The following is a 12,969-nucleotide window of genomic DNA, read 5'->3' on the forward strand; positions in this document are numbered from 1 at the left end:
TGGGCAAAGTGAGCGCACCATTCAGACCGCAGAAGACATGTTGCGTGCATGCGTGTTGGATTTCGGAAAAAGTAGGGAAGCTCACTTGCCTTTGGTAGAGTTTTCGTATAATAACAGCTACCACGCAAGCATTAAAGCAGCGCCGTTTGAAGCGTTGTACGGACGAAAGTGTCGATCACCTCTCTGCTGGGCAGGGGTGGGTGATAGCCAAATCACTGGTCCAGAACTAGTTCTTGAAACCTCTGAAAAGATTGTCCAAATCCGAAACCGCATGGCAGCAGCACGAGATCGCTAAAAGAGTTACGTCGAAAAGCGCCGAAAACCTCTGGAATTCCAAGTGAACAACCAAGTTTTACTCAAAGTCTCACCTTGGAAAGGTGTAGTCCGCTTTGGAAAGCAAAACAAACTCAACCCACGATACGTTGGCCCATACCGGATAACAGAACGCGTTGGTCCGGTAGCATACCGATTGGATTTACCAACAGAACTCAGTGGCGTACACAATGTATTCCATGTATCCAATTTGAAGAAATGCATTTCCGATGAAACCCAAGAAGTCCCTTTGGACGAGTTGCAAGTTGATGAATAGCTACGCTTCATCGAAGAACCAGTCGAAGTTTTGGATTGGGAAACCAAAACACTCAAGCACAGCAAAATTCCAATCGTTAAGGTTCGTTGGAACTCGAGACGTGGACCAGAGTTCACGTGGGAACGCGAGGACCAAATGATGAAAAAGTATCCTCACCTTTTTGAAGGGTTGACCAAACACCGAAAACCGCGAAAGCCATCAAACCGTCAGAAATCACCAGAGGTATGAATTAAATTTCGGGACGAAATTTCTTTCTACTAGGGGATGACATGACAAACTGAAAATTTTTGCCTTTTTCAGACACCCATCGTGACTTGACTCAAATTTTCGGGACGAAAATTCTTTCAACATGGGAATGATGTGACACTCGTCAATTTCAGGTTAACTCCGTAAATCCGAACTCCGTTAATTCAAACTTAAGATCACACGAACTATAACGCATATCTCATTACATTTAAACTAGGGTTTAAATGACGCTTTACAATCACTACAGATGTAGTCTTTCGGGATTGCACCGAAACGCACACGAGTCGACTCAAACCGTTGGTGAACAAACAATAAATATCATGAACAAGTATTTGATAATTATTTGTTACTTGGTGTTTATGTGTATGAAGTTTATTATGAATTATATAAACTAATTGTGCTAGAATTTAACTAGATGAAAATTTAGGGTGCAATGTGTATTTTCATTTAATAAATAATACTTAAACAAATTATTTATCCCAACCCTAATTCCCCCATCCTTGTTCACGGCTGCTCCCCCTCCCCTCTTCACCATTCACGGCCGATCTCCACACACACACACACATACAAGTGTTTTTCAAGGTCCTTTGAAGGAATCAAGGTGCTAGCTAGGTAGTTTACACACTCTCTAGTCTATTTGTTGATTTAATTGCATGATTTAGCTTAATAAACATAAACCCTAGATGTTAAAATCATTGATTGTTGATAGATTATGAGTCTAGAGTGATATATGCATGGGTTATGGTTCATAGATTGTTGTTATGTTGAGTTTTAATGTAAACTGGTACTAGACAGATTATTGAATTGATGTTTAGACGACTGTAAATGGATGTTAATGTGGTAATTGGTCGAAATTATTAATACTAAAGTGTACTAGGTTGAGTCTAGTTTCTAAAGAGTCCAAATTTGTAATTTTTGGACGTGTAAAAGTTAACTTTTATTATTTTACAAAACTGTAGTGCAAGTCTGAATTGTGGGGTCTGCTGTTAGGCTGTTTTGAAATTAACATATCTCATAAACTACAAGACCCAATGGGTTGGTTTTACTTCTGGAAGTTAAATTTTGAGTTAAGAATCTAACCCAATTGGTCTTGCATTAATTGGATTTACCATTTCACAGGTATAATAAATAACATTCTGTTGCGCACGATTTTGACTGCTGTGAGTTTACTGTAATGTTTTGTTCTTTGTGAGAAAACTATGTGGAATAAAAATACAATAAAAATAGTTCTGGAAACCTAACTCATGCTTGCTTTTGTGACAATTTCTTTCAAGTAGAAATATGTCTTCATAAAACTAGCTGCTGAACTATGTGAAAATACATGAAACGTGTTTGTTAATAGATAATTGTCATGTTTTGACTAAATTGCCCTTGTGGGGAGATAATTTACTAGTAATGTACAATGTTAGTATTTTATGCTTAAGTAGTTGTATACACATGTAACGTGTCACCAATGTGTTTGTCGAGTCACACATAATTCACAAACGAAACACGAAATGTATCTCATGCATAGGTATTATGTGCCGAGTCTAGAGACTCAATAGTAGTTTAAATACTTAGAGAATCTCATTTTTATTTTAGAGCACTAGTGAGGATTTTCTTTGACGCGCATCTCTCGGATTTGTTTTTGAATTCTTCGCAAACAGTGAGTTTCACGTCCCCTTTTTACTCTTTTTAAACGCTTTTATTTGGGGGAGATAACACACTCCAACGCTATAGATTTTGTTTAGTTTTTATATATCACTTGTAAGGCTAAGTGGCAAACAAACCAACTAAAGTCCTTCGTAACATCGAACTGGTTAATATTTTGATAATAGCGAGTCACTGTTGAGTAGTACTACTGGGTTTGACAAACCCCACCCAACTCTAAACTCGACTGTAGGCCGAGTAGGTGTAATTTTGGCTAACACATTACCATGGTCGTGGTTGACATGGTGGCAAGGCAATTGATAAACAGTCAGCTTCGGTGTCGAACACTTAGTAATACTTGATTTATAGGCTAGCTGCCTATTGATATATAATTGACTTAACATTATCTGGTAACGCAAACACTTAAACGCAAACATTTTCTTTATTTACATATGTGAACTCACCAACCCTGTGTTGACACTTTTAGTATGTTATTCTCAAGTAGCCAAGGCTGGCGCGCGGTATAGGAACATGCATTCATTGAATACCATCGTTTTGAAAAACTTGTTTTAAAATTTTATTAATTGGGTTTTTAAGTCGTCCTGCGTGACGCAACACTTGGTTTATGATTTACGCTTCCGCACTTATTTAAATTTAATGTTCGTGGTTTGAAAACTTTGAACATAGTGTTTGATTATAACTAATGAGTCCGATCCTGTTAGTTCATACCCCCTGACGGTAAAACTCCGTTAGTGGATTTTTGAGGGTGTGACAAAGGTGATCCTCAGCTTTCTTCGACTTTACCACCATATCGTCTATGTATACCTCCATAGTCTTGCCCAACTGATCCTTGAACATCATGTTGACTAGTCTTTGGTATGTTGCCCCTGCGTTTCTTAGTTCAAATGGCATAGCAATATAACAATATGTGCCGGTAGGAGTCATGAATGCGGTATCCTCCTAATCAGATGGTTCCATCTGAATATGTTGAAATCCAGAGGAAGCATCCAAAAGGTAAGCATTTCATGTCCTGCCATTGCATCCACCATGGAGTCTATATGTGGTAACGGGAAAGGATTCTTTGGACATGCTTTGTTTAAATCTGTAAAATCAACGCATACCCTCCACTTTCCGTTCTTTTTTGAAACTACAACCACGTTAGCCAACCATCGAGGATATTGAACCTCTCTGATTATACCGGCCTTAAGAAGTTTCTCAACTTCTTCTTGTACGATCTTGTTCCTTTCAGGAGCGAATTTCCTTCGCTTATGATAGATGGGTTTAATAGATAAATCAAGGCCGAGCTTATGAGTGATTATCTACTTTGAAATACCTGTCATGTCTGAATGTTTGAAGGCAAATGTGGATTTTCTTCGTTTTAGGAAGGATATCATATCCTCCTCAATCTCATCTGGGATACTGGATCCTAGGAACACCTTTACATCTAGATCCTCGGGGTCCAAGGATACTTCCTTTAAATCTTTCTCCCGGGCTTCCAGTACGTTCCTAGGATGTTGCTGTGGTTGCTATGCTATAGTCTGCTTGGCTGTTGGCTTCATTGATGAGGAATAATAGTTCCTGGCCTCCGCATGGTCACCAACTATCTTCACGACTCACCATGGGGTAGGAAGTTTAATGCATTGGTGGTAAGTTGAGGCCACCGGCTTCATCCCATGGAGTCAGGGCCTGCCTAAAATAACATTGCAACAAGAAAGGTTATCAATAACACATAATTTTTTATATGAATTTAACCCTTCAATATAAATTGGGAGGTTGATATCCCCCAATGTCTTCTTGGTTTCTCGGCTGAAACCGACTAGCACTGATGTTCTAGGAACGATCTCGGAATCTGGAATGTTCATCTTCTTAAGGACATCATGTTGGATGATGTTGACCGAGCTTCCACCGTCTACTAGGATCCTGCGTACATAATGATTAGCGATAAATAAAGTAATAATCAAACCGTCATGGTGAGGATCCTGGATGTTTAGTTTGTCTTCTTCGTCGAAGAAGATCCTTTTATCTGTTGTTAAGGTGGTAGATACTATCGTTTGGTCTCCGTTATCCAACTTGATCTCTTTGGCTAGCCTTTTTGCTGCGGAGAAGGAAGTTCCACATATGTCGGATCCTCCAGAGATGAAGTTGACCATTCGCACGTTCAGTTCATCCTGGTGAGGATCCTGGATACTCGAGTCGAAGAATATTCTTTCGTCAGTTATTCGAGTAGTGGGGATGAGTGGCCTTCTCTCATCATCCAACTTGAATTTTTCTTTAGGCTAAAATATTTGAAATATGTCACAGTCTCTGGAGACGAAGTTGATCACGTGAGCATCTGGTGGTGGTGGCGTTGCTTTTTGTGGAGGATCTTCAGGATCCTGGATCCTGGATTTCTTCCTTCCCAAGAGTTCTTTAAAGTGACCCTTGTTCAGGAGGTATCCGATTTCCCTCCTTAATCCAATGCATTCGTCTGTCATGTCGCCAAAATCTTCGTGGAAGGCACACCACTTAGAATTGTCTTTGAAGGTAGTCGTCTTCTCATTCTTTTGGGGCCACCTTGCTTTTCCCCCTAGATCCTTCATGGCACAAATTAAGCCATGGGTGTCTACGGAGAAACAATACTCGGAGATGCAGGGGTAGTCTTCATCATCATCTCCTTTTTCGACTGCTCGTACATTTTGATTATTGAACTTGGTGTACGGCTTTGAGTTGTTGTTCCTGTATGAGGATCCTTTATTCTTGTCAGGGGATTCCTGTTTTGTTTGAGCCCCCAATATTTCTTAGATCATTTTGTCATCTTCCAACCGTATAAACCCTAGTGCTCTGCTCCTTACTCATCTAGAGACCTACAGGGTGTCATCACAAGATCATCATAAAAGGGGGAGCCCCTCTGAAGTCCCATCTTGAAGGCTTCAACAGCAGTAGCCATGTCAAGATTAGGGATTTCAAGAGCTTCCCTGCCGAACCTCGTAAAGAAATCCCTAAGGGATTCGTCACTTGGTTGGACAAATCGGTATAAATCACTAGTTAACTTCTCAAATTTCCTACTACAGTAACATTGACTGTTGAACAAGTTAACTAAATGTGAAAAAGAAGTAATTGAAAAGGGAGGAAGACTTCAGCCATTTTAATGTTGATCCTTTCAGTGTGGACCCTAAGCCTTTACCCAAGCATGCTTCCTTGAGTCTCTCAGAAATGGGGTTGATCTCCATCCTTTCTCTGTATTGTGCCACATGTTCTTCAGGATCAGTGGTTCCATCATAAGTCTTCATGTTGGGGGTTTGGAATCGCTTCGGGATTTCAGCGTCACAGATAGGCGGAGCAAATCTGGATAATTTGTGGCTCCCTCAGGTATCTCGGGAATTGGTCGTATCACCCCGGGAACACTGGATATCATATCCTTGAGCTTCTGTAGCTCCTTGGCCATATCTTAGTTGATACCTGTGATGTGGTGAAAACAGTCAATTAAATATTAACTAAACTAAACAAGTAATAAAAACTAGACTTAAAACTCAGCTACACAAAACACCGGCAAGTGAACCGGTCAATTGTACTAAAGCTAAGTAAGTCCGGAATATCGAACCCACAGGACTCTATAAATTACGTTAATTAACTAATTAGACTCGACACGACTATTTATTATTAATGTTTAAAGGGGGTTTTTATATTAAGATTAAACTAAGAAAGAAAATAAACAAGTAAACAAGAAATAAGCAATTAAACACAAGATCGAAATCAAATAGAGAAGGAATCTACCTAGGTAAGAATCCCATGCATCAACAATCATCAGGCAATGGACAAATAATATGATATGGAAACTGATTTCTAAGCGTATTCATCTAACAAACCCTAAAGGACCATTTACTGAATCAAATGAAATCCCAAAGAACAATTATTAGATTATTAAGCAATCAGTAATAATGATTTCCTCACGGTTATCAAATAAGGTTAATTAATAGTATCTAAAGCAAGTAATCTCACGAAACACAAAACCCTAGATAACTTGATAGCTAAACACGACATCATGAACAAGGATCAAAACACTAGGCAAGAATATTGTCACTATCTATCCTAGCATGCAATTGACCAAGACACATGAACAACTCCTCACCTTACAGCTATTGGAATTTAGCAAAACATTTAAAACCCTAACCAACTATCAACTAGCTTCTATGATCTAATAGGCCTATTCAACCACAATAATCAAAAACACCAAGTAATGATTAAACATAAACTCTAAATCTAAAGAACACAATCAAGAGATATAAGATCTATGTGAAACTAGAATTAACAATCAATCAAAATAATAAACATTCATATGCATCATGAAAGCAAAATCAAGTCATTTACTATTAAAATAACGAAACCATAATCAAATCAATTGTCCAAAGCAAGAATCAAATCAACAATGTTCATCAAACCTAGGTAGACACGAAGTCTAGCCTAGAATCATTATTAAAAAAAATTCTAAACAAGTATTAAAAACAAAGAGAAACATCATGAAAGATAATGAATAAGAACAAAGATAAAGAACGAGATAACCCTTCTTAATCGATCCTTGAACAATGGTATGAAAGCTCTATGATCTCCTCTCTTCCTAGCCTTCAAAAACAACTTGAAAACATTGGAAACCCTCACAAAATCGGCTGCAATTGTTGTGTCTTCGGCAAGGGACATAATGATGTTTATATAAGCGAATACCGGGCTTGGGCTTGCAAAAACGTGCAGACCAGTAGGCCAAGGCGCCGCGCGGCCCCTTTTTTCGCGTGCGGCGGCTTGTTTTTTTTGCTGACCAGAAGGCCTAGGCGCCCCGCGAAGGCAAAGTCGCGGGGCGCGACGCCCATATGAGTAGCCTACGAATTTTTTCTTGTTATTTGTTATAAATCATCTTAGATCTCTTTCTTGAACATAAAGTAACGTTAAGAACCTTCTAGATCATCTTTTCCTTGTCTTTCAAACCACCATCTACATGAAAACAAATCGAAACGCTAAGTGGAATAATCATGTAGTCATTAACGAACAAAACGAACTCAAACTTCGCATGAAAAGATAGAAAGAATTAAGCTTAACATTCAAGACACCAAACGATATAAAACATGTAAATATATGAAATACTTGATTCAAAACCTAAATTAATAAAAGATAAACCAAAACACGAAATAAACGAACTCAAAATATTAAATAAACATAACTTTACAAGGGATCCAGGATGTATAAATAGACGTATATCAAATATCCCCACACTTACTCTTTTTTCGTCCCTGAAATTTTCCATTGCAGTTGGATTAGAATCGGAAAATTCAGTCTTACAAACATATAGGTTAATTTTTAAAGCTTAGAAAAAACGCAAAAACCGCGATCACCGATATTGTTGTCCACTTAAACCCATGCCTTAATCTTTACTGGGACAAATAAGATCCGAAAATTTTTTACTCAGTGGTTTACACAATTAAGACCCGCTTATTTTCAGCTTTTACCGGACCAGACCACCCCAACTTGATTTAAACCTCAAAATTAACATAATTAAAACTTTTGTTGCTCTATTTTTTCATGAATAGTTAAGACAATCAAGGGTATTGTTTATCCACCTAAGCTTAAGCATCAAAGTCTACCAAACAGCCATTAGATACGATTAAATTTCAATTAATTTATAGCTAGTGCTCCCCACAACATGACATACCCCCGTTATAAAGCAACATTCCAAATCCATCACCATAGGTGAGTATGCAAAATTTCATCTGTAGGGATTACATGTAGCGTGTCCCTTGTGGTCCGTTTCTTAATGGTAATGAGACGCGAGCAAGGGGACCCCACATGGCTAACATCATGGATGATCAAGTCTGTAGTGTAGTTGTACGTTTGTACTTTTGTGATCATGTTTATAGACTTATAAGGGTTTGCTCTTTTTGGCTTTATTTAAATATTCACAACTCCAGTTAGGAATTGTGAATACCCAGATGAATAGATTGCATACAGACCCATGGTCTCCGGACCCAAAGCATCACATCAGTACAAGATTTAAGGTTATAAAAGCATACGCCGATGAGGTGTAAAACACTAAACTAGAAATTTTAAGTTTATATCACAGGCTACACGGCATACTCTAACGTTAAACCTACCCAAGCATCATATGATAACGTATTCAGATTTTTTTAAACTTTATGACGTTTCCACATTTACATACCAAAATTTGAGGCTTGAGTATGGCCCGACTTTTCATTACTTATTTTCCACGGACAAAACGCTTTACCCACAAAAGATTTCCGACCCAATTTATCAAATTGCCCTTTCATTTTCAAAGCTGAGCCTACCGACACATCCCAAGTTAAGTGCGCTTTCTTTTATTTATATCATATTGTTAGTAGTTTGAAAAACCAATTTCCCGATAAATATCATCATCTCCTACTTTAACGCAAAAAACTAAAATCAAGGGACATTTTTCAATTTTTTTTTAAAATTTTTTAATTTTTTTTAAAGCAAAATCAATTTAAACTACGACTTAAATATCCTATCCCTACACTTAAATTATTGTCCTCAATTCAAGGATAAGGACGACTTAAAACAAAAATAAAAATAAAATAAAGTCTGACTACAAAAACTAAGACTCTAAAAATTATAAAAAAAAAGCAAAATAAAAAGTTAGTAAGCTAGATAATGGAAAAGACTTAGCTGGTAATATGAGAATGAAGCATGATGCCAAAGTCTTCTTACATGATTGCCCTCCAACTACGAACGTGCTCAGCAAATGGTAACTCCTTCTCTCACGAACATAAGCGGCCAAACAAAACAAACATATATAAAAATGTATCTTATCACAACAATAGATATTATGCAATTAAAGTATTTCACATCAATCAATATATAAAATATAATAACCAGGAGCAAATAAATAAACATGAAGTATACGGCTCCACTGCTACTCCATCCCCACACTTGTCTTTTTCAATAAATTCTTTCTTGGGGATCATCTCTAGCTCGTTCAATCTCCAAACTAGCAAAACTCAAAAACACAAAAACAAAGAAAAACTACAAAAAAAACTACGTTAGGGACTCAATGACTCAACGAAACCAAGAAAATAAAAACTAAAATAAAGGAAAATATACAAACTCTACACTTGAGTTTTCACTCAAGAACCTATGTTTATGCTAATCACGTGGCTGACCGAGTGGAGCTTCCTCCACCTCGGTAGAACTCCAATGCCCTCAAGGATACCGAATCACGATCCGACCATTCGTCGATCTTGATCTTCTTCTTTCTAACACCACGAACCTTCTCAATCTTTCGCTTACCACCACCTTTTACTCCAACAAGCTTCACCATTTCCCGAGAACTAGAAACCGCTCGCTCCTTCCCCACAATTAAACTTACAAAACGGGAATCGTCAAGACTAGGGCCCATGCCCGAGATAACTGATTCTATCGAGTAAACTGGGTGACATGGATCAATAAGACCATCTTGACCACTCGGATGTCTCATGGACTTAGCCAAATAGGTGGCACTATCATCACCGGCTCTAAGAGTAATATTACCTTCAAACACGTTAATGACCGCCCTAGCAGTACGTAGGAATGGACGACCTAAAATGATAGGAACTCTCTCGTCGGCCTCCATATCTAAAACAACAAAATCTATGGGGAAAACTAAATCATCTACCTTAACAAGCAAATTCTCTACGGCACCCCTCGGATACTTAACGGAACAATCGGCTAAAGACAACGTCATACGAGTGGGGGTGAGCTCTCCTAGGTCTAGCTTTTCATATAAAGAATATGGCATAAGATTTATACTAGCTCCTAGTTCGGCTAATGCTTGACATGTCGTGTCACTTCCGAAAAGGCATGGAATGGTAAAAACACCAGGGTCGGGTAATTTCTTCGGAACTTTATTGAGCACTACTGCAGAACACTCTCCATTTAGGGGCACAGTCTACAGCTCCTCCAACTTATCCTTTCTTTTAAAAAGGTCTTTCAAAAATTTAGCGTATTTAGGCATATGCTGAAGGACTTCTACGAATGGAAGGTTGACATTCAATTGGCTAAATATATTAAGAAAATGCCCGTAATCTTTCATATACTTTTGATTCTTTAGACGACCGGGATACGGGACATAGGCTAGGTCAATGGTGTGTGGTGGTGGTCGGGCTCCAACCGGCTTGTTATCGGTGTTTTTCTTAACGTGCGGCTCTATGATTGGTGTTGTACTATGTTGTGACTTACTTGGAGCCCTTACCTCTATTTCCTCATCTATCAACTCATCATCCTTATCTTCCCTAATTTCTCTACTAACTACCTCCGGACCTAAAACCCTACCACTACGAGTGGAGATGGCTTTCAATTGAGCAGCCGGATTAGATTGAGGGATACTCGAAAACTGACCTGGGGGCCTTTCTTCTAAACGACGAGCAATATCATCAACAGTCCTTTGAATATCGAGAATAGAAGATTGTTGATTCTTGAAGAGCAAATCGTGGTCGGCTAACTTTTTTTGTGTAACTTGATCTCTCTCCAAGATTAGCTTCATCATCTCTTCCAAACACCCAAGTCCACCGTTCGAATCCTGCACATTATTTTGAACATTAGTACCATCGGTGTTATTATACTGAAATACTGACATTGTCCTGGAGCATAAGAATTTTGAAATCCGGGTGGTGCACCCGACGGACGCCAGTTAGCATTAATCTGATTCGGGTTCTCTTAAGTGTTCCAATATTGATTATTGTTGAAGTTGTTGGGAAACCTATTCTGACCAGCAACAAAATCGACCTATTGATTCATCACCGGGCACTCCAACGTACCATGTCCACCCCTACAAAACTCACACCTGTCCACCTTGGCCTTCAGTTCCTTAACCTCTCTAGTCAGTGATTCCAAAGCAGCAGCCACACTAGTATCCAAATTAACCTAGTGTACACCTCGAGCGGATGAGGATGTACTGCTGACGGGAGTGGAATTCTCGCGATGTGGCTCTTTGGCAAGGTCCAATTGAGCGAAGCTCTCAAACATCTCGTTACATTCGGCGACATTCTTCCTAGCCAGTAGACTTCCTCCCGCGGCCGTGTCGAACCGAACCTGGGTTTCGTAGTTCAATCCATTGTAAAATTTTTCCATGAGAGCCCATGGTGTGAGACCATTCTGGGAGCAACGAGACAGCAAGCTCTGAAAACGCTCCCAAGCATGACAATTTTTCCCCCCGGTTCCATGTGAAAAGAATGAATTTGATCGCGAAGAATAGCCGCTTTAGCAGGTGAGAAGTACTTCTTGATAAACGTTGAACGTAACACCTCCCAAGTAGTAAACGTGCCAGGTGGTTGAGTGTCAAGCCAAGCAGCAGCTTTACCCGCAAGTGAAAACGAAAATAGATGTAAGAATAGAGCATCTTCAGTAGCACCTTGTAGATTGAAAGTTTTCAAAACGCGGTAAAGTCGGTTAATATGAGCCGGTGCATCCTCGTCTTCACTCCCATGAAACTGATTGGTTTGAACAATGTTGTTCATGATGTATGACGGAATTTGCCATGAGTTGGGGTTGTCGATCTGGGAAACGACGATGCATGACTAGTTTCCGGTTAAGCCATCGAAGGCTTGAGCAGCAATTGTTCTATTTTCGGCCATCCGAACGTCTGGTTGACTTCTCGGACTTTCCGGTGGCGAACTGGATGGTGATGATTTCGGTGTAGAAGTAGCTTCCGACGGTGGTCCTTTCGAACGAAGATGTGGCATAAACCTTAAGGACGCAACGGACTAAGTGAGTAGACTAAAAATAAAAACTAAAACTAAATTAAACTAAGGTTTAATTAGACTCCTACGACACAAACAAAAATAAAACAAATAGCACGTATATAGCAAATAAGTCCAACTAATAATAACGCAATTGCCAAGAGTCCCCGGCAACGGCGCAAAAAAACTTGATGTTCTAGAAACAGTCAATTAAATATTAACTAAACTAAACAAGTAATAAAAACTAGACTTAAGACTCAACTACACAAAACACCGGCAAGTGAACCGGTCAATTGTACTAAAGCTAAGTAAGTCCGGAATATCGAACCCACAGGACTCTATAAATTACATTAATTAACTAATTAGACTCGACACAACTATCTATTATTAATATTTAAAGGGGGTTTTTATATTAAGATTAAACTAAGAAAGAAAATAAACAAGTTAACAAGAAATAAGCAATTAAACTCAAGATCGAAATCAAATAGAGAAGGAATCTACCTAGGTAAGAATCCCATGCATCAACAATCATCAGGCAATGGACAAATAATATGATATGGAAACTGATTTCTAAACGTATTCATCTAACAAACCCTAAAGGACCATTTACTGAATCAAACGAAATCCCAAAGAACAATTATTAGATTATTAAGCAATCAGTAATAATGATTTCCTCACGGTTATCAAATAGGGTTAATTAATAGTATCTAAAGCAAGTAATCTCACGAAACACTAAACCATATATAACTTGATAGCTAAACACGACATCATCAACAAGGATCAACACACTAA

The 12,969-nt window shown here is 38.6% G+C and overlaps 1 protein-coding gene and 1 long non-coding RNA gene across 2 annotated transcripts in view; one reads left to right on the top strand and one right to left on the bottom strand.

The window, feature by feature from the left end:
- LOC143536744 (uncharacterized) overlaps positions 1-12,445 on the bottom strand; it is a 157,314-nt gene extending 144,869 nt beyond the window's left edge. Inside the window, exon 1 of the mRNA XM_077030666.1 lies at positions 12,400-12,445. The gene's annotated coding sequence lies outside the window, so the exon portion shown is untranslated. The remainder of the gene's footprint in view (positions 1-12,399) is intronic.
- On the top strand, positions 83-1,156 carry LOC143536732 (uncharacterized). The gene is made up of 2 exons (XR_013135929.1): positions 83-811; positions 890-1,156. It is a non-coding gene; the product is annotated as an uncharacterized LOC143536732 (long non-coding RNA).
- Positions 12,446-12,969: the final 524 nt, after the last annotated feature.

This window comes from Bidens hawaiensis, unplaced genomic scaffold (assembly GCF_021521415.1).
Source record: "Bidens hawaiensis isolate Kalapana, Puna unplaced genomic scaffold, B.hawaiensis_p1.1 tig00010900_1, whole genome shotgun sequence".
NCBI classification, from domain to species: Eukaryota; Viridiplantae; Streptophyta; class Magnoliopsida; order Asterales; family Asteraceae; genus Bidens; species Bidens hawaiensis.